Consider the following 20,549-nt stretch of genomic DNA (forward strand, 5'->3'; position numbering starts at 1 on the left):
GAGAATGATATCCTAGGCAATCTCCTGTCCTTTAATTCAAGTTTTGTCTCTTTCTCTGTAGTTATAGTTTTGCTCTACTCTCATAGCCTTTAAACTAAGTGTTCTTCCAGAATAGGAACTATCTCTTATTCTTATTTGTAATTGTTACTAGAATTCAATAGGCACTTCTTAGGAAGTGAAAATACCAACATTAGAACAGAAGCAGAAGCCTAAAGGTGGCAGGGAAGCATAATATAAAACAAAACAAAATGCTAAACTGAAAGCAGTTTTGTTTTCATTCAATACATATATGTGAGGTCCCACTATGTTCCAGATTCCGTTAAGCACAGATCATACGTAATGTGGAATGCAGACATGATCCTTGCTCTCCTGTATCTGGCAGCTATTGCAGTGAGACTTTCCAATCTAAATGGTAGATAATTGAAGCAGCATTTTCCAACTCATCATTATATCTTAATTGTCTCTAGTGTTTTAAGGATATCTGAGAAAAAAGTTTTCCCCAGCCACTTTTCTCAACATATATTCCCTGATGATCTGGAACTTTAAAGGTGACCACTGAGTAATTGTCATAAATAAGCATGCATAAGTCCTTCAGATAGCTTGTTACTTGAGCAGGGAGCTAAAAATCTACGAAAAGTAGTCAACGTGAAACTTCTAGTGTTTTCTTGTTATTACACCAACTAAACCACTTTCGAAAAAGTCCCTCTTTTTCTCTCTCCATCACCCCCATTCCTTCTCCAACACACATACATTCAAACACACTCACAGTCACACCACTTGAGAAATAATTTTAAAAGAAGTTAGGTTTCTCATTTAAGTTAACATGGAACCATGAAAAAAAGCATAGCAATGTGATGTGAGATGGAAGTTAGATCAAGAGCTCTACAGCTACAAGAACTTAAGATTGTAAGATACTTGGGGTTTGTAAACATATTTGGAAAGGAATAGAAATTTCTAAGACATGTTTCTATATGATCATATGGAGAGTTTGAACTTTTAACTCTCAGAAGTGCACAGAGGGTATTAGAGGAGGTTTAGAGGATCACTGACTTGTAGATCTTAGATCCAGCTTTGCTTTTACCATCAGCTTCCCGGGCCCATAATGTTTTTATATTCACCCTGCCATTCTTTTATTGAGTCATTATGAGTAATTAGGTCTATGTCTAAGACCATGTGCTCTGTACACACTGGGAGGGTTACTAGAACTCCTTCACCATGAGTGTGACTTCAAGTTAACAGCATAAGTCACTTTTGAACCCCATCCAAAGATAATTATTCTGGAACCTCTATAACCATTGATAATTAGTACTGTTTTTTGAGAAATTCCCTCTCCCATTGTTCTTAAAAAAATTTATATATGTATAAATTATATATATATAATTATTTTGTATTTTATTATTATATATAATTTTTATATGTATAAAATATATGTATATAAATATATTTTATTATTTTATGATTATATATAATATAATTTTTATATGTATAAAATATATGTATATAAATATATTTTATTATTTTATTATTATATATAATATAATTTTTATATATGTAAAATATATGTATATAAAATCTATATATAAATATATTTATATTTTTTCATATATATAAATTATATATAAAATATATATAAAATTATATATTTTTATATATATAAAATATATATGTATATAAAATCTATGTATATACATAGATATAGATATATCTTGCTACAGATTAAATTGAAGCTTGTTTGCTTTACTTACATGATACAAAATCATTCATCACCAAGGGGAGTAGAGATCAAAAATATATGTCTAGCATCATGATCCTTCTTTAACTGCTACACCCATTAAATCCATGTTTTCTCTGTATGACTAAACTAACTAGTATGTTAAGCAAACACAAAGGGAGCAACAGTATGGGGTGGGGGTTGGGAGCCTTCCTAAAAACTCGAGCTCATGAATCACTGTCAACCAGTCTCCCTCTGGACCCTTCAGGGGGCAGTGACAGATAAACAATTCCACAAGTCTTGACTTGGAAACTAAGAAAACAAACAACTTGCATAATGCAAAGAACACTTTGGAGCCAGAACAGGGTTTGAGTTCAGGCTCTGCCCCTTACTAATTTTCCAACCATGTGTAAGCTGGTTTTGCCTTCATTCTCTAGTCTCTAAAATGGATGGGCCAGTACTTGCTTCAAAGGATAACTCTATAGATTACCAGTGATAATAAACACAGAACTATAGAATGCTGTTTTGCATATAGTATTCTTTCTTTCTTTCCTTAGGCGTGCTGATCCCATACACACACACAATACAATAGAGAAACCAAATCTGATGAAACCAATATATTCAGAATTTTGCCTCTCAGCAGACCACTCAGCTAGATGCAGGGAGCACATATGGTTTCCATTTCTCATCCATCAGCAGTCATTACTTATGGTAAATGAAGCCAACTGAATTTTGGCCATGTCTGATATTGCTGTATGCACTTAGAGCAGCAATAGCAAGTTCAAAGTAGCAAATATGTGAAGAACTAAATTTAGAGGAAGCCCATGGAAAAAACAAATGGGACGCTTATTTGGTTCCCACAGCCATAGTTTGACATCTGTGTGTGGGTGTGTGTATATGTATTTATACCGTGTGTATGGGAGTATATACATAACATTTATACATGAACCTATGAACATAGAATTCCAATAAAAATGGGAAGGATGAGGGATATAAGAATTACAACTCTCATTGTTGTGATATTATATAAATATATACATATATACCGTTGACTCTTGAACAACACAGGTTTGAACAGCGTGGGTCCGCTTACACATGATTTTTTTTTCAATAAATACCTACTATAGTACTACACGATTCACAGTTGGTTGAATCTGCAGATTTGCAATCAAGACCTAGAGGGATGGGATAGGGAGGGTGGGAGGGAGGCTCAAGAGGGACGTGATATGGGGATATATGTATACATATAGCTGATTCACTTTGTTGTACAGCAGAAACTAACACAACATTGTAAAGCATTTATACTCCAATAAAGATGTGAAAAAAAATAAAAAATAAAAACAGAAAAAAGAATATGGAGGGCCAACTGTAAAGTTACATGTAGATTTTCTACTGTGTGGAGAAATAGAACCTCAACGCTTGTGTTATTCAAGCGTCAAGGGTACTAATATAAGTAATATATTCAAGACATCCATGGTATTATATAAATTATTTACATATGTATACTAGTATAATATACCATGTGTATATATGTGTACAATATATCTATATATGTGTGTGCATATATATGTATATATATGTGTACTTATATAGATATATATGTATATATATATGTATATGTGTGCATGTGTTACAAAATGTATGCAACATATAATATATTATTATGTATTCATATTTAATATTATATAGAATATTATATATACTATATATTCTTTTATATTACTATATTCATGTCTGCTTATTTGACTTTGTTCTTTATCTTATTGAAATAGGTGTCCCTTGAAATATGGCATTCTTTAATTTAACCAGACAAGTTCCGCCAAACCATAGACAACTATTTGGAATCATAGAGGTACTTCTTTCCTTTGGAACAGTAAAATCATGTTCTCTACATGTATGATTGGAAAATGCTTCTCCTAACTACGAAAGATGTGCACTAAAGAGAGTAAGACCAAGCTTAACTATTTTCAAGTTCTCAAAAAGTTAAAAAACACGAGTAGCAGCAAGTATTCTGAGGACAGTCATGTATACTTGCCCTGAAAGAGCCCTATGAATCAGCTTTAATAGATATGACTACTAAAGAGATCATTTGGCTTTGAAAATTAGTACTCCAATGGATTTCGTGGTGAGATATGAACATGCAGTCATGATCTAGGCATCTAATTATAACACTCAAGAATTCTAAATTGAATAAACTTCTAAATTTTGCATGTGAGTTTTGAGGACTTGCTTTATTCTTGTTTATGGTAATATAAAAATTGCTACATGACAAAAATACAATGTGAACATTTCAGCAACAAAATAAGAAAGGATTTAATTATCATGTCTCCCATCAAAAACACACCACAGATGTTCATCTAAAAATGCATATCTTTAAATTAGAATTTTCTACAAATAAAAGTGATTCATCTTCTATTCCAGGTCTTAGACAAATTGTGTCACTTCTTACATGATAATCAGCTACCATTTTAATTAGAAGTTGTCATTCACCTCAGCACACCAATATCTGGAAGAGATCAAGTAACAGTTTGTACAGCTGCTCCCATGCTTTGCCTGTCATCTTTGGCCTGACTTTGAATTCCTCTCCCCCATTTTCCCTCTCCTTTAGATAAAACCCCTCCTCCTTTTCCTCACTCCCACTGAGCTGTCAAGAGTTGAAATACTGTGATATGAAATCACTGCCTCCATGACTCTAAAAAAAGGAGAGCTTGCACTAGATTTTGATCAAAGAGAATCATTTATAAGATAGATGCAGCAAAAAACCTCAGGGAGTTTTTTTTTTTTTTTTCCATCCAAAGCATAGGATTATGAGAAATAACAGACAAAGAAACATATTTTTAAACATTCTTTTGCTCTTAACTGCATGATTAAGGTTGGTGCTATACAATGTTTATCAATTTTTTTTGCCTTGATATTCAGCACCACTTCAGAAGGATGTCACCTATGAACATATAATTCCAATAAAAATGGGAAGGATGAGGGATATAAGAATTACAACTCTCATTGTTGCGACCAACAATACATGGAGAATGAAAAGAGAGCTGTAACTATTTTGCAGGGGCAGGAAGAGCTCTGGGGATGGCCCATAGGTTGCCATAAATTGATAACAAAAATTTGGAAGACTTCTCGGTTGTTTTCAATTCTCCTTGCTATCATTTTTATAAGGATGTATTTATGTTGTGCCACATCTCATTATCATCTTTGCCCCTACAGTAGAGCATGCAGTTGCTAATGTTTAGGGGAGAGAAGCCGACCACAGTGCTTTGTCCTCTAGGAGACGCTGTTTGGTTACTTAATCCCATGTATTAATCTTTGCTACAAGCATTTAAGTGAGAGTTTACACATTAATGTTACAGTCCTATCAAGAAGCTTTCCCACCATTCTTCATGTTGGATATCAAATATTAAAATTCTGCTGCCTTCTTCATAATCAGCAAAAATGGCAGCAAGAATCCATTTCCTAGAAGAGATAATAATGAGAGTAATGGAAGTACTGGACATTTTTATCTCTGGTTTTTATGTAACGCTCCTATTGTCTTTGTGGGATGTGGAAAGTAACATTGTTTAAATGTGAAATGAAGTAAAAATATAGTTTGCATAATGACACACTGTACCCAGATTTTGAAATGCTTATTTATTTATATTCTGGTTTTGAAAATGTAGTCATTTCCTCAGTCTCTGGGCACAAATACAGGAAATGATATATCCATTTATAATTTATTCATTTAATTTTTAGTTTTATAAAGCTGCACCCATTGCCATGGTCTCTGGGAGAATATAAAACATGAAATAGACAATAACAAAGACAAAGTCAAGCAATAAAAGCAAATTACTGAAATGTTGTGGCTTTGAGATTATGAAGGTCAAAGAGCCAAGATATTTTCAGATTAATAATATAAAGGCAGTAATATAATTTCGTCACTAAATATTAAGATCTAGAATTAAGCAAAGAAGGGAGGTAAGTGAAAGGAGATGGGATAATTAGTGGGATAAGAGGAGGAAAGTCAGAAGAAATTGTTACAATACGGATAGTGGAAAATTATCCAGGCTCGTCAAATCGGCCCTTTGTTTGTTAGCATAAGTACGATGCGTGTATTTACAGATCTTCCTCCACTTACGATGGGGTTATGTCCCTATAAACCTATCATAAATTGAAAATAGCATAAGTCAAAAATGCATTTAATATACCAAACCAACCGAAGATCATAGCCCAGCTTAGTATACTTCAAAGGTGCTCAGAACACTTACATTAGACTACAGTTGGGCAAAATCATCTAACACAAAGCCTATTTTATAATAAATTGTTGAATAGCTCACGTGCTTTATTGAATACTGTCCTGAAAGTGAAAAACAGAGTGGAGTATGGGTACAGAATGGGTGTAAGCATATTGGTTGTTTACCCTCATGATTATGCGGCTAAGTAGGAGCTGTGGCTCACCGCTGCTGCCCAGCAACTGAGAGAGTATCCTACCGCTTATCACTCGCCAGGGAAAAGATCAAAACTCAAAATTCAAAGTATTATTTCTACTGAATGTGTATCGCTTTTGCAATATCGTAAAGTCAAAAAATTGTAAGTCGAACCATTCTAAGTTGGGAACTGTCTGTAATGGGAGGACTATTTTAAAAAGAGTTATTGAATGTGTTGGAAAGAATCAAATCTGATTAAAGTAGAATGTTGGCCATGAGGGAAAGAGCTGGAGTGTGGACTTATTTCCAGAGACTACTCAGAGTATCAAATGCCATGGGGACAGACAAGGTCACTTTGTATTGGAAAATCCAATGTTCAAACACAAGAATTCAAGTCAAAATGCAAATCCAGTGACTGCATGATGAAATCATGTCAGGATCGTAGAGCCAGACTTCAATAAGAGAAAGTAGAGTGGTGGTTTATATCTGATTTCTCAACATTGTTTCCCCAGAACCTAGCAACTTTCTCAATAAGTGTTTGTTAAATGAAAATGAATGAGTTTTGCAGGTTTGTAGGTCTTCTTTATATGCTGGAAACTTCCTGATTTGTGAAAGATTCAAAAAGGGCAAAAGTGCTAGTGGCAAAGCATCCAAAGCAGAAGTTTGAAAAAATCATAGCAGTTGAAAATTTTGATTGGATTAGAAAGTATTTTAAAATAAGTGTGAGAGTGGAGATATTTGTTCATAAAGGAGTGCCCCCAAATGCAAAGCAGTGAAGAGGAAATATCATGAGAATATCCTCATTAGAAATGTATACACATACACACACACACACACATTTTAGCAGAGCCACGTATGTTTCCTTAAGGTTTTGCCCTTGACTAGTGTCATGTCTGTTGATATGAGCTATTTCTCTTCACATAGCACATTGCTCCAAGAGCCTTATATATTAGTGGTGGAGGTGGAAGGGAATTGGCAGTGGCAGAGGCACTAGAATGGCCTCAAAGCTTAGCAATTATTGTTCTCAAGCAGATAAAAGTAGCTGGCCTGAGAGTAAGACCCAGCTAGGATAAAGAGAATTATAAAGATAATATAAGATAAAGGCCAAAGTTGTTGCTGAGATCACCTACTCTCTTCCTATTTACTGCTTCCAAATGAACCTTGGATCCTTTGTTCTTCAATGATCCAAAAAACAAAATGGAAGTAAGTATGTTTTGGAAGAAAGATGGGCAACTATGTTATCAATTATTTTGGAATATACAGAGTCTATGTGGAACTCAATAATAAAATGTGTTCTATTATCTTAAAGGATAGAAGAGAAAGATTCAGACTAAAACTGTAGAATACGGGACTATATAAAATAGCAATATAAATTTTCCAGCCATGAAGATTACTTAATACTATGATGGTTTATCAAAAGACACTTCAGAATAGCTTTCCATGGAGGTCTTCACAAATAATTTTATTTTTTTTCATGAGCATCAATCCAACTCTTCAAAGACAGTTTTGTAAATAAGGAAATGGATTTGATGAAATAAACTTGTTTTGAAATAAACTAAAAAAATTGCTTGTTCTAGTTAAGAAAATTTGACCGGACAGTGTGTTTTTTGTTTTTTTTTTTTTCGGACAGTGTGTTTTAATGATGTATTCTGCAAGTAATTTTAGAACATGTAGTGTTACTTAGAGATCTAATCAGAGCTCTCTTCCAGCAACCGATACTGATGTTCATCATTTGTTGTCTACTTCAGTTTGTGGCTCTTAAGAGTTCTGAACTTGGATAAAATATACTACATAAATAATGAGACACGTTTCTTCAGTGTCATATTTTTATTAATGCTTAAAACATGGAATTTATTCATATTACTGACAGATTGATGATGTAAATTTGTCTAGAGTTATGCTGCTTTAATTTCAATATATGCCTTTTAAGATTTAAAATGGGGATCTAAGCGCTTTTTATTTTCCATCTATTATTAGAAGATTACCATTGTACAATTGTGGTTGTGACTGGGAGAGGAGGCTATGTGATGAGGAAACTTTGCTTTGATGTTCACATTGAAGACTATTATTCACTTTCAGATTCAGGTCTCTGCTTGGAGACTACAGTGCTTTTCCTCAAATGAACTTATGTGGCTCACTGTTGCTACAAGTCAGCTTCTTCTAGCTGCCTGATTGATTAATTTACATAGAAATGCAGCAACTTAAATATCTATGTGTACACATATATATGTATATATATATGCACACTTGCTTATCTGTGTGAATATATACATAATATGCATATATTATATAATATACACATTATATCTAAACAAATGTATTTTTCTGAAGTTACTGGTATTATCACTAAGTTAAGAGAAAACGTATCTATGATAAAAAAACTCAAAATTAGGAACAGAAGAAAACTGTTCTTTTTTAATAGAAAAAATTCTCTATAAAAAATCTATAACTAATACCATATTAAATGAAGAAACAGTGAGTGATTTCCTCCTTAGAGCAGAAAGTTTAGGATGCCCACTCTCACCACTTCTATTCAGTATTGTATTCAATACGTCATTAGGGTTTTCTATTTACAGTACCATGTTATCTGCAAATGACCATTTTACTTCTTTCTTTCCAGTTTAAATGCCTTTTTCTTATTTTTCTTAGTTAACTGTTCTTGCTAGTACTTCCAACATTATGTTGAATAAAAGTGGTGAGAGTTGATACACCTGTCTTGTTCCTGATATTAAAGGAAAAGCTTTCAGCTTTTCACCACTGATTATGATGTTAGTTGTGGGCTTGTCATATATGGCCATTATTATTTTGAGGTATAGTCTCTCTATGGCCACTTTGTTGAGAGTTTTATCATAAATGGCTGTAGAATTTTGTCAAATGCTTTTTCTGCATTTATTGAGATAATAGTGTGATTTTTATCCCGAATTTTGTTAATGTGGTGTGTCGCATTGATTGATTTACAGATGTTGAACCATCCTTAAATCCTTGGAATAAATCTCACTTGATCATGATGTATTACCCTTTTAATGTATTGTTAAATTCAGTTTGCAAATATTTTGTTGAGGAATTTTGCATCTATGTTCATCAGGAATACTGGCTTGTAATTTTCTTTTCTTGTGGTATCCTTGTCTGGTTTTTCTATCAGGGTAATACTGGCCTTGTAAAAGGAGTTGGGAAGTAGTCTCCTATTTTCTGGAAGAGTTTGAGAAGGATTGGTATTAATTCTTCCTTGAATGTTTAGTAGAATTCACCTGGGAAGCCATCTGTCCTGGACTTTTTTGTTGGAAGGTTTTTGATAATTGATTCCATCCAAGTAATTGGCTTATTCAGATTTTCTATTTCTTCATCATGCAGTCTTGGAAGATGATATGTTTCTAGGAATTTGTCCACTTCTCCTAGAATGTCCAATTTATTCGTGTATAATTGTTTATAAGTCTTCTATGTTGCTTTATATTTCTGTGATATCAGTTGTAAGGTCTCTTCTTTCACTTCTAATCTTATTTATTCGAGGTCTCTTATTTTTTCTTGGTGTGTCTAGCTAGACATTTGTCAATTTTATTTTTTCAAAGAGCCAGCTCTTAGTTTCACTGATCTTTTTTATTGTCTTTTAGTCTCTATTCCATTTATTTCAACTCTGATCTTTGTTATTTCCTTCCTTCTACTATCTTTGGGCTTCATTTGTTTTTCTTTTTATAATGCCTTGAGGTGTAATGTTAGGTTGTTTATTTGAGATTTTTCTTGTTTCTTGAGGTAGGCATTTATTGCTATGAACTTCCTTCTTAATAAAACTGCTTTCCTGCATCTCATAAAATTTGATATATTGTATTTCCATTTTCATTTATCTCAAGGTATTTTTTCTTTCTTCTCTGATTGCTTCATTAACCCTTTGTTTGTTCAATAGCATGTTGTTTAATCCCCATGTATATTTGAATTTTCCAGCTTTCTTTTAAAAATTGATTTCTAGTTTCATGAACTGTCATCAGAAAAGTTGCTTAATCTGATTTCAATCTTCTTAAATGTACTAAGACTTGTTTTGTGGCCTAACATATGATCTATCCTGGAGAATGTCCCATGTGCACATGAGAAGAATATGTATTGAGCTGCCTTTGGATGGAATATTCTATATATACTGATTAAATCCATCTGGTCCAATGTGTCATTTAAGACCACTGTTTTTTTATCGATTTCTATCTGTATAATCTATCCATTGAAGTAAGTAAGATATTAAAATTCCAAACTATTATTGTGTTGCTGTCTATTTACCCCTTTAGGTCTGTTAATATTTGTTTTATATATTTAGGTGTTCCTAAGAATGACTCTAAAAAATTTATTTCTTTCAAACAGTAAAGTTAGGAATTAAGAAGTTTGGTTCTTATCTGGCAACCCCATAGCATTAAGTACTCAGAGACTCAGTCTCCTTGAATTTCATTTCTCTGAATCCCAAGATGTAGTCTCCTCCTCATGGGCTAAAGTTACCATCTGGGGGCTAGAGTTACCATCATCATATCTGTATTTCAAGATACAAATAGAGAAGGGACAAAGGGAAAAAAAAGTAGTAATAAACAATTTCCTGTATCAGTTACAAAACACTTCTATTTTAAGCCATTGTTTAGTACATTGTTAGCTGGAGACACCTGCTTGAAAAGAAACTATGAAATGAGATCTTTATTCTTGAAGACCATGTACTCAGCTGAAATCCAGATATTTTATTACTAGGGGCAATGGGCAGAATAATATTGGGGGACAATGTCCAAGATAGTTCAAAAATAAAAATGGTTTATCAGCTAAGCAATTTGTTTACCAGTGATCTACTTATAATAGTTCATTATCATTAAAATATTCATCTCTTTAATAATTTTTATTAAGCATCTACCATGGGGTAGATATTGTGCTTGGCTCCAGGGATACTAAGTTGTAGTTTTCACAATTACTGCCCTTGGGGATCTTATATGCTAGTGCTAATTACTTTATTATATACTGCATAATTACACAGATCAGTCTTCATGGATTATTTATTTATTTATTAAATAAATTATTTTTTTAATTAAATTATAAATGAAATTACTCATACTATTGAAACACATGTTTTCTTTGATTTCCTCTTTTCCTTTGCATCCTATATCTTTTATATAAATTTCAAAAGAAAAATAAATGCTTCATTCCCATGTTTAGAGAAAAAGGAATGTTGATTCCTCTGCATCATCTGCCTGTGGAATGCACATAGTAATTCTGCCAAAAGGCCTCTGGGGGTTAAATTCACTATCCTGATGAATTTACTAAGCTTCAGATATGGTCCTTTGTTTTGCTGGCTCAGCACATTGTTTTTATCAGCACACTAAGAGGACATTAATATCTCAGAGGTAGACACACATTAAGCAACCTCTTAAGATACTTATGAATTCAGAATGACAAATGATTAATTCACTATGAGAAATATAACTGTCATAGGAATAACAACATGTGCACCCCTCATGATCAGCCCATTTTGTATCTCTAGGTAGACCTACATCAGCTATCAAGTCATATTCTGAATGTCAACTTATCTTTTTATAAAATATAATTATCATAGGTACCATATAAACTTCAGGTTTATATGACCAGGAATCGTATTTGATCTCACATACCTAAGTCGATAGTGAGTTCTGCTAGTGACAAGCCACAATCTCAAGGGCTGGGAATTTTCTCCTTTTATCTAATGTAAAAAAGAAAAATAAAAACAAAACTAAATAAAAACATGGCACCTGTATTAGTCATTGTTTTTCACTGAAACAGAACCAATAGAGAGAGAGTGTGTGTGTGTGTGTGTGTGTGTGTTTATGTGTGTATGAGATTTACGGAGTTATGTCACCAAAGTGATGACATAGGAGACCCCTGCCTCCACCTCACTACAAAAATCAACAATTAGACATGTATCCATAAACAAAAACAGCTCTGGGATAGCTCCAGATTCCACTTAAGAAACTTTAGTAACACAGTGCAACAAAATCCTAAGAATAACCATACAAGGAGAGAAGGAAGACAGCTTCATTTTGCTTGTAATCATCCCATCCCCCAAGCTGACTTTGCCGTGCCAAAAGGGAACCTCCCAGCTAGAAAGAGTTCTCTCCAGGAAAAGAAAAGTGGGGTGAGCAACAAGATTCCCCAGCCTTCTGGGGACCCAAAAGAAGGTCCTGCTTTGGTTTCACCCCACCCAGAGCAGCAAAGCTGAGACCTATAGAGATGACTAGGAATAAGGGAAAAAAGTAGTGCTATCAATAGCAACCACACAGTGGGAGTGATCGTGGTCCACAGTGACCTACTCTGAAGCCAGCCCAGCAAATTTTGCCACTGGAGAATCTAACGGCCAGCACGTCTGCCTTGCACAGCCTGCAGATTTCACAAGTTTTCGCCCCAAAGGTATTTGCATTTGCTGATGCCAGTCACCTGAGTCCCTCTTAACTCCCTCCTTCTTTGCCTCCTTCTTTGTGTAGTTTAAGGCCAGCAGGTTCATGGCCATCAAGAGCAGGAATTTCAGTTTGAATCTAAAAGCAGTAAAAAGCCTATGTCCCAGCTTGAAAGCATGGAAAATAAGTGGAATTTTCTCTTACTGGGGGGCCGCCTTTTATTTTATGTTGGACTTCAACTGATTGATGAGGCCCACCCATGTTAGAGAGGCAATCTGCTTTATTCAGTCTACCAATTTAAATGTTATTCTCATTCAACAACATGCTCATAGACACAGCCAGAATAATATTTGACCAAATATCTGGGCACCCAGTGGCCCAACCAACTTAACACATTCACCATCACAGTCCCCGTGAAAACATATTTTAAAGAAATAGAGTCTTGGTGTGGGGAGTGGAGAGGAGCTATAGAGAAAAATAAAAAAGAAGAAAAATAAATAAATAAAGGGCAATTTACCTGTCTGGACTGTGTGCCCTGTCTTTGATTACTGCTTATTCCTTGAGAGCAGGATTTAAGGCTTATTCACCCTTCTATCACTAGCACCTTATGTGGATTCAAAACCTTATATAGTTCAAAAGTTACATTAAAATGACATTATAAAGTAATTTAGCATTCAAACTAGGATATGAAAATACATGGCTTCTCTGAAATAAGGTCACACAATCAATGAGTAAATAGACTTAGATGTAAAAATAACAACAGCTATGTTGACAAATCCAAAGATGAAAAGATATCTAGGTATCTATCTATTGAAAAAGCTTAGGGAAACTGCTCAGATAATTACAGAGCTCAAGCATATATTAGCTATAAAATTTTCTTTACAAATAAATATATATTTGAAATATTAAAATATTGAAATACTGAAAACATATGCTTGAATTTTACTTCTAGTTAACTGAGAAATATAAAATCTTGTAACAGGAAAAAATATATAGCATTGGTAGTAATAATAACAAAACACAGGATTAATCCTGGATAATTGCTATTAATACAGTTACAGATCTAATAAAAATGTCAAGAATTATAAGATATAGAATGTGAGAATAATTTGGTCATAATGAATGTTCATAATTTTGAAGTTTTCAAATTAAGATTCAGGAGTAGGTAGACAAGTAAAATGTGTTCTAAATTCCTCACTTAATATAGTAGAAAAGTCCATTTAGCCTTAGTCCATTCTGGCTGCTGTAACAAAATAACATAGACTGTGTGCCATATAAACAACCAATATTTATTTCTCATGGTTCTGGAGGCTGGGAAGTCCAAGATCAAGATGCTGGTAGATTTAATGTCTGGTGATAGCTTGCTTTCTGGTTCATAAACAGTCATCTTCTCCCAGTGTCCTCACATGGCATAAAGGTTAAGAAAGTTCTCCGGGATCTCCTTTAAAAATGCACTAATCTCAGAGTTTGAGGATCTGGTTCCACTTTTGTGGTTGAAAAGAGCAAAGAAGCCCTAGTAAATCCAAGGCCCAGATGGTTTTCACGATATATTACTCCTAAATTGAGTCACATTCAAGTCTAACAGAAGACAAGAACGTAAGCCAGGAAGTAGAGGCATAGCAAATGAACAGAATCTTTTGTCAAGCCAGAAGCAGAGACCATGAATTGGAATGCTTTGTAAAACGTGGTCTGTGTGTGTGCCTTCAACATCAAATAAAACCAGTACATTTAAAAAAAATGTATTAATCTCATTCATGAGGGTTTCACCTTTATGCCATAATCCCCCTACAGAAAGGCCCCACCTCCTATTGCTACCACATTGGGGATTAGGATTTCAACATATGAATCTTGGGGGGGGGGAGGGGCATAAACAGTCTATAACAAAAATCAATAAATATGACCCAATTTTTGAATTTGATAAATTTAGGGTAAAATCCATAATCATCATCTCACACTGGGATGTCATTGTCCTGAGGGCAATTCCAATGTGATCCATATGAGATATCATATAAAGATGATCTGCCTTTCTGGGATAACTTGATTTAGTTGCTGTTAAGTGAAGATGCCATCATATTTTTGAACTCCTGAGTGTTTGAGATCTAGATTATGAGAGAAAGTTTGTTTTGAAGCTTAGATGTATGACATTTTTATCTGAGAGAGAGGACTCATATTGTAATCCTTTTAGCAATACTACCTTAGGCAAATCACTCAACCTCTCTAATCCTCAGCTTTCTCATCTATAGTATGAGAAACAAAAATTCAAATTACTTCATGGAACTGCATTGAAGAACGAAGAAGACAATGTTTTAAAGCACTTGGCATTAAACCTAGAACATCGAAATATTAGCCATGATGAAGAAGAGGATGATGCTGATGCTGAAAGATGAGCAGTATTTCTCCATTAAGACTTCCTCAGTGCTCATCCCTCCAGGCACTTTCCAGCTGTATCTAAGGGACAGTTTTCTACACATTTAAAATTTTTTTTTTAAGTACATATTTTTTTAAATTAATTAATTAATTTATTTATTTTTGGCTGTGTTGGGTTTTCGCCTCTGTGTGAGGGCTTTCTCTAGTTGCGGCAAGTGCGGGCCACTCTTCATCGCGGTGCGTGGGCCTCTCACTACGTGGCCTCTCTTGCTGTGGAGCACAGGCTCCAGATACGCAGGCTCAGCAGTTGTGGCTCACGGGCCCAGTTGCTCCGTGGCATGTGGGATCTTCCCAGACCAGGGCTCGAACCCGTGTCCCCTGCATTAGCAGGCAGACTCTCAACCACTGCGCCACCAGGGAAGCCCCACATTTTAATATTGGCAGTGCCTAGTTGCCTGGCTGCATGATGCCTGTTTTATGTGTTCTGTATCTGATTTCAAAGGGGAAAATGGGCAGTGATTTTATTCACTGGATAATGCCATCATTTTTTCCTTTCTGGAAGTATCTGTCTCTCTTGATTTCTTGCTTTCTTTCTTGCTTTCTTACTTTCTTTCTTCTTGTGTTATTGCTTTCTTGATTTCTTGCTTTCCTTTTTTTTTTTTTCTTTCTCTCTTTCTTTTATTTATTTATTTTAACCTGTTGGCCAGAGAAATGCTTGTTGTTTCAATTCAGAGCACACTTTTTGTTTCTCTTAACAACTGACAGATCTTCTCCTTATGGCAATTCCCTCAATGCATAGTGATGACAGTCATGTTTTTGTTGTTTTGGTTTCTTCTTATTTGTTTCTTTTGTTTATATTTAGTTATGGTACATTTGTAAACTTGATTTCATAAATTATTTTAGGCTATATGGACCCAGAAAAAAGGGTGCATCCAGTAAAATGTTATGATGTCTCACAGACTATGACATAGGCACTGAGACCACAATACAACATTAATTTCATTGTAATCCTGTAATGACTGTACTCATATGATTAGCAAACTGTCTGCAGACATCTCCAAGATTCAGTTTTCTCATCCAATAAATGAGGGTAACATTTTCCCAAGTTACCTCAGAGAGTTGATATGAGCATCTAATAAGGAAATAAAAAGAAAATCCTTTGAAAAGAATAAAGCACTGTTGCTGTGAGTTTGGGGAATTGTCAATTATTGATGTTATTAAGCCTAATTGGGAACTAACCTTAAATAATTTATCTAATTCTATAGATTATGTTCCTTGAAATGCTCTATCATTCTCTCAGCAACTAGTATAATTTGTTTTGTAACTAAAGCAAGAATTTTTCCGGAGTATAATTTAAAATTCTTGCTATGAATAACATGTTCTTTGAATACAAATCAGCCTTTGAAATCAAGATTCAACATAAGTTATCTCTGCATGGAAACAGCTATTGTTTAAAATATTCATTTCAAAATCATATGTAACATTTAAACATGCCCACTTTTTTTACTAATTAATAATTTTAAATTAAACCCTAATTTATCCTACCTATGAATGCATGAGCCTATAAAGATATGTATTGTTCTTTTCATGTATAATTTTACAAATCTTATGATAAACACAACACTTTGAGGATTCCAAAAATGATAGGGTCTGTTTCTCTCATGACTAATGATGAGATATGATTAGACTTTATTTTAAAATGTAATTAAATTCATTTTTATAGAATATCTCTTTCAAGTCCAAGGGGTATATATATTAGATATTGATAAATATTGATATATATATCAATAATATTGGATTATATTATACAGTACTTATGAAGTTAAAGTATCATTCTAGTGCCTTATATGCTTTAAATCATTTAATTTTTAAAGAAACCTATGAGTTATGTGTTATGATAAATGCATCTGGAGATGAGTGGAGGTCTCATATAACTGGAACTCTGAATACTGAGATGGGGGCTTTGTCTATCTGGTACTGGTATGAGTGAGCATCATGCTGAAGCTGCATCCGGCAATGTTTAAAGAATCTAGAGACTAGAGCTAATGGCTGCTACCATTTCTGGAGAAATGCCAACAGCAACAGCAAACAAAAAAATAGGGGAAGGGCTGTCCTCCCCTACTTCTACCTTGCAATCACTCTCCAGGGCCAAACCTGACAGAAAGTTATTTGACAAAGAAGACATGCCATCTGCAGCATCCCAACTCTCATATCAGAGAACAGAGTATAGTTGGATAACTTTGGAACAAAGAGACAAGAGCTAACTAACTGGCCCATTAGGGTAATGACTTCAAGAATATTAAATAATGCATAACTTGCAAGAGTGTGGAACAAATAAAAGTACTTTAATACAAAAGAAGGCTGGTGAGGAAGAGAAAAAGGAAGGAAAAGAAGAAACAATGCAGAAGACGCAGATAAAAAACAAAGAGTAAGGAGAGGAAATAAAACCTGATATATCAATAATTTCACTTTAATATTATTTAATTTGAGTCTATTCTTTGAACAGAGTAAGGTGGTCAGGTTGGATTACAAAAACCTAAACTATATACTGTGTATAAGAGGCATACATTAAATATAAGAACAAACAAAGATTGAAAGCAAAAGGATGAAAAAAAAATATGCCACACTATTGTTAACCCCCAAAAATGCCTTATGACAATATTAACACAAATCAAAGTATATTTTAAGTTAATAAATATTACAAGAAATAAAGGGACGGTGTATTTTATAATGATCACAGTGTTAATGCAATGGGCAGATGGAAAAACTTCTAAATTATATGTACCTATATAACACAGCTTTTAAACAAAAAATAACTATAAAATTATAATTAATATATAATAATATAATAAACAAACTACAAAACAAAAATTAACAAGAAAAGAGTATTAGAAAAATTCACTGAGTGGGTGATTTTAGCATATCTATTTCAATTATGGATAGCTCAAGCAGACAAAACAATTTTTTAAAATCATATAGGTGATTTAAATATAATTAACAAATTTAATTATAGAAAGCTCTGTCATACAGTTGTAGGATAAACATTGTTTTGAAATGGTCTTCGAGATATTATCAAATTGATCGTAAGTTGGGTCATATAATAAACCTCAGCAATCTGTGATTGATTAAATCATACAGATTATGATCTCCAAATAGAGTGAAACTTAGAATTCTATAATAAATAATAACAAGGAAATCCTCAAATATTTGGAAATTGGGCCAAATACATCTAGATACTATATGGGTCAAAGAACAACTCTGATGGAAATTAAAATATACTTTGATCCCAGTGCTAATGAAAATAAAGCATATGAAAATGTGTGGATTTCAACTGGAATCACGTTTAAAGAGAAATCTGTAGCCATACAAAAGAAAGGAATAAAGACTGAAAATCAATGACCTCAGAAGCTGGAGGAAGATCCCACTGAACACATAAACTTTATGACAAAAGGGAATTAATCAAGATAAGAAAAGAAATCAGTGACACAGAAAACAAATGTGTAATAGAGAACATCAACAAGTCCAAAAGTTATTTGTTTGAAAAGACTAATTAAATTTGTAACCACTAGCCAGGTTGTTCACAGAAAACAAAGGTATAGAAAGAAGACAATAATAGGAGGAAAAATGGTGACTTCACTAGAGATTCTAAAACTATTGAAGGGATAACAAGAGAGTATTATAAACTTTAAAATAACAAATATTTAAATTTGGATGAAACTGTTGAAAGACTAGAAAAACCACAGCCTCCCAAAAATGATACAAGAAGAATTAAAAAATCTAAATATCTATTATAGCAATTGAATCTCTAATTAAATACTTGCTGCAAAAGATATCTCCAGACTGAGATAGCTTCATCAGTAAATTCTTACAAACTTTAAAAGAAGAAGTAATATCAGTTTTAAAAAGGTATTCTAGAAAATGGGGAAAAGAGAGAATACTTCATTTCATGAGGCTCTTATAACAAAAACTTGAAGCCATTACAAGAAAGAAAAATAAATTTATTTCCTCATAAAAAGATTAAACTTCTAAACAAAGTATTAGCAAATCAAATTCAAAAATATATAAATTAAAAAGGATAATACATCACACCCATGTTAAGTTTATTCCAGAAACACATGGATGTTTTAACATACAAGAAGCAATCAATATAGGGAACACGAGTCTGAGAAGATGGCAGAGTAGGAAGCACCAGGACTCTGTTCCTCCAACTAGACATAATTACAGGGACAGATGTATTCATTTTGGAACTCTGGAATCTATTGAAGGCTTAAAAGTTCCTGGGGAAAACTTGGAGGTAAATTGTGGCTAATTGGAATCAATTTCAGCTTTTAGCACAGTAGCAGCTACACATACCCCATCCACCACCCCCACCACAGAGCAGGTAGCTGTGCACCTGTTCCTGGAGCAGCTTGCACACAGCTTAAGGGAGCCGGGGTGAGCAAAAAGGACCTATCCTCCAAGTACTGGGGATCTGTTCTCTGAACACTGATTGCTACTCCTGGTCATAGACCTTTTTGTCGGTATCAGTTCTGATCTCTTTAGGGTAATCTACCAGTGAGTGGAATTGCTGAAAAATACAATAAGTGTATGTTTAACTTTATAAGAAACTAAAAAACTCTTTTCCACATCATTATAGCATCTTACATTACCCAGAGCAATGTATAGGGTTTCCAATTGCACTACATCTTCATCAATACTTGGCATTATTGTATTTTTATTTTAGTGTAAAGTAGTAATTAATTGTGGTTTTATTTTGTATTGCCTATATAATTAATGACATTGAACATATTTTCATATGCTTATTTAAATATAAATATATTTTCTTTTTTGATATACGATTCAAAATATTTATACTTTTTCTTTTTCCTTTTTGAATTTTATTTTAAACAGCAGTTTCTTATTAGTTATCTATTTTATACATATTAGTGTATATGTGTCAATCCCAATCTCCCAATTCATCCCACCACCACCTTTCCCCCCTTGGTGTCCATAGGTTTGCTCTCTACATCTGTGTTTCTATATCTGCCTTGCAAACTGGTTCATCTGCACCATTTTTCTAGATTCCATGTAAATGCGTTAATATACGATATTTGTTTTTCTCCTGACTTTCTTCACTCTGTATGACAGTCTCTAGGTCCATCCACGTCTCTACAAATGACCCAATTTCGTTACTTTTTTATGGCTGAGTAATATTCCATTGTATATATGTACCACTTCTTCTTTATCCATTCGTCTGTCAATGGGCAGTTAGGTTGCTTCCATGACCTGGCTATTGTAAATAGTGCTGCAATGAACATTAGGGGTGTGTGTGTCTTTTTGGATTATGGTTTTCTCTGGGTATATGCCCAGTAGTGGGATTGCTGGGTCATATGATACTTTTATTTTTAGATTTTTAAGAAATCTCCATGCTGCTCTCCATAGTGGCTGGATCAATTTACATTCTCACAAACAGTGCAAGAGGGTTTCCTTTCCTCCACAATATTTCCAGCATTTGTTGTTTGTAGATTTTCTGATGATGCCCATTCTAACCTGTGTGAGGTAATACCTCATTGTAGTTTTGATTTGCATTTCTCTAATAATTATTGATGTTGAGTAGCTCTTCATGTGCCTCTTGGCCATTTGTATGTTTTCTTTGGAAAAATGTCTATTTAGGTCTTCTGCCCATTTTTGGATTGGGTTGTCTGT

The 20,549-nt window shown here is 33.8% G+C and overlaps 1 long non-coding RNA gene across 1 annotated transcript; it reads left to right on the forward strand.

Moving 5' to 3' along the window:
- Positions 1-7,753: 7,753 nt before the first annotated feature.
- LOC309636712 lies at positions 7,754-17,710 on the forward strand. The gene is made up of 2 exons (XR_014250166.1): positions 7,754-14,955; positions 15,282-17,710. It is a non-coding gene; the product is annotated as an uncharacterized lncRNA (long non-coding RNA).
- The last annotated feature ends 2,839 nt before the right edge of the window (positions 17,711-20,549 follow it).

This window comes from Balaenoptera physalus (assembly GCF_965194825.1).
Source record: "Balaenoptera physalus genome assembly, chromosome: 10".
Taxonomy (NCBI): domain Eukaryota; kingdom Metazoa; phylum Chordata; class Mammalia; order Artiodactyla; family Balaenopteridae; genus Balaenoptera; species Balaenoptera physalus.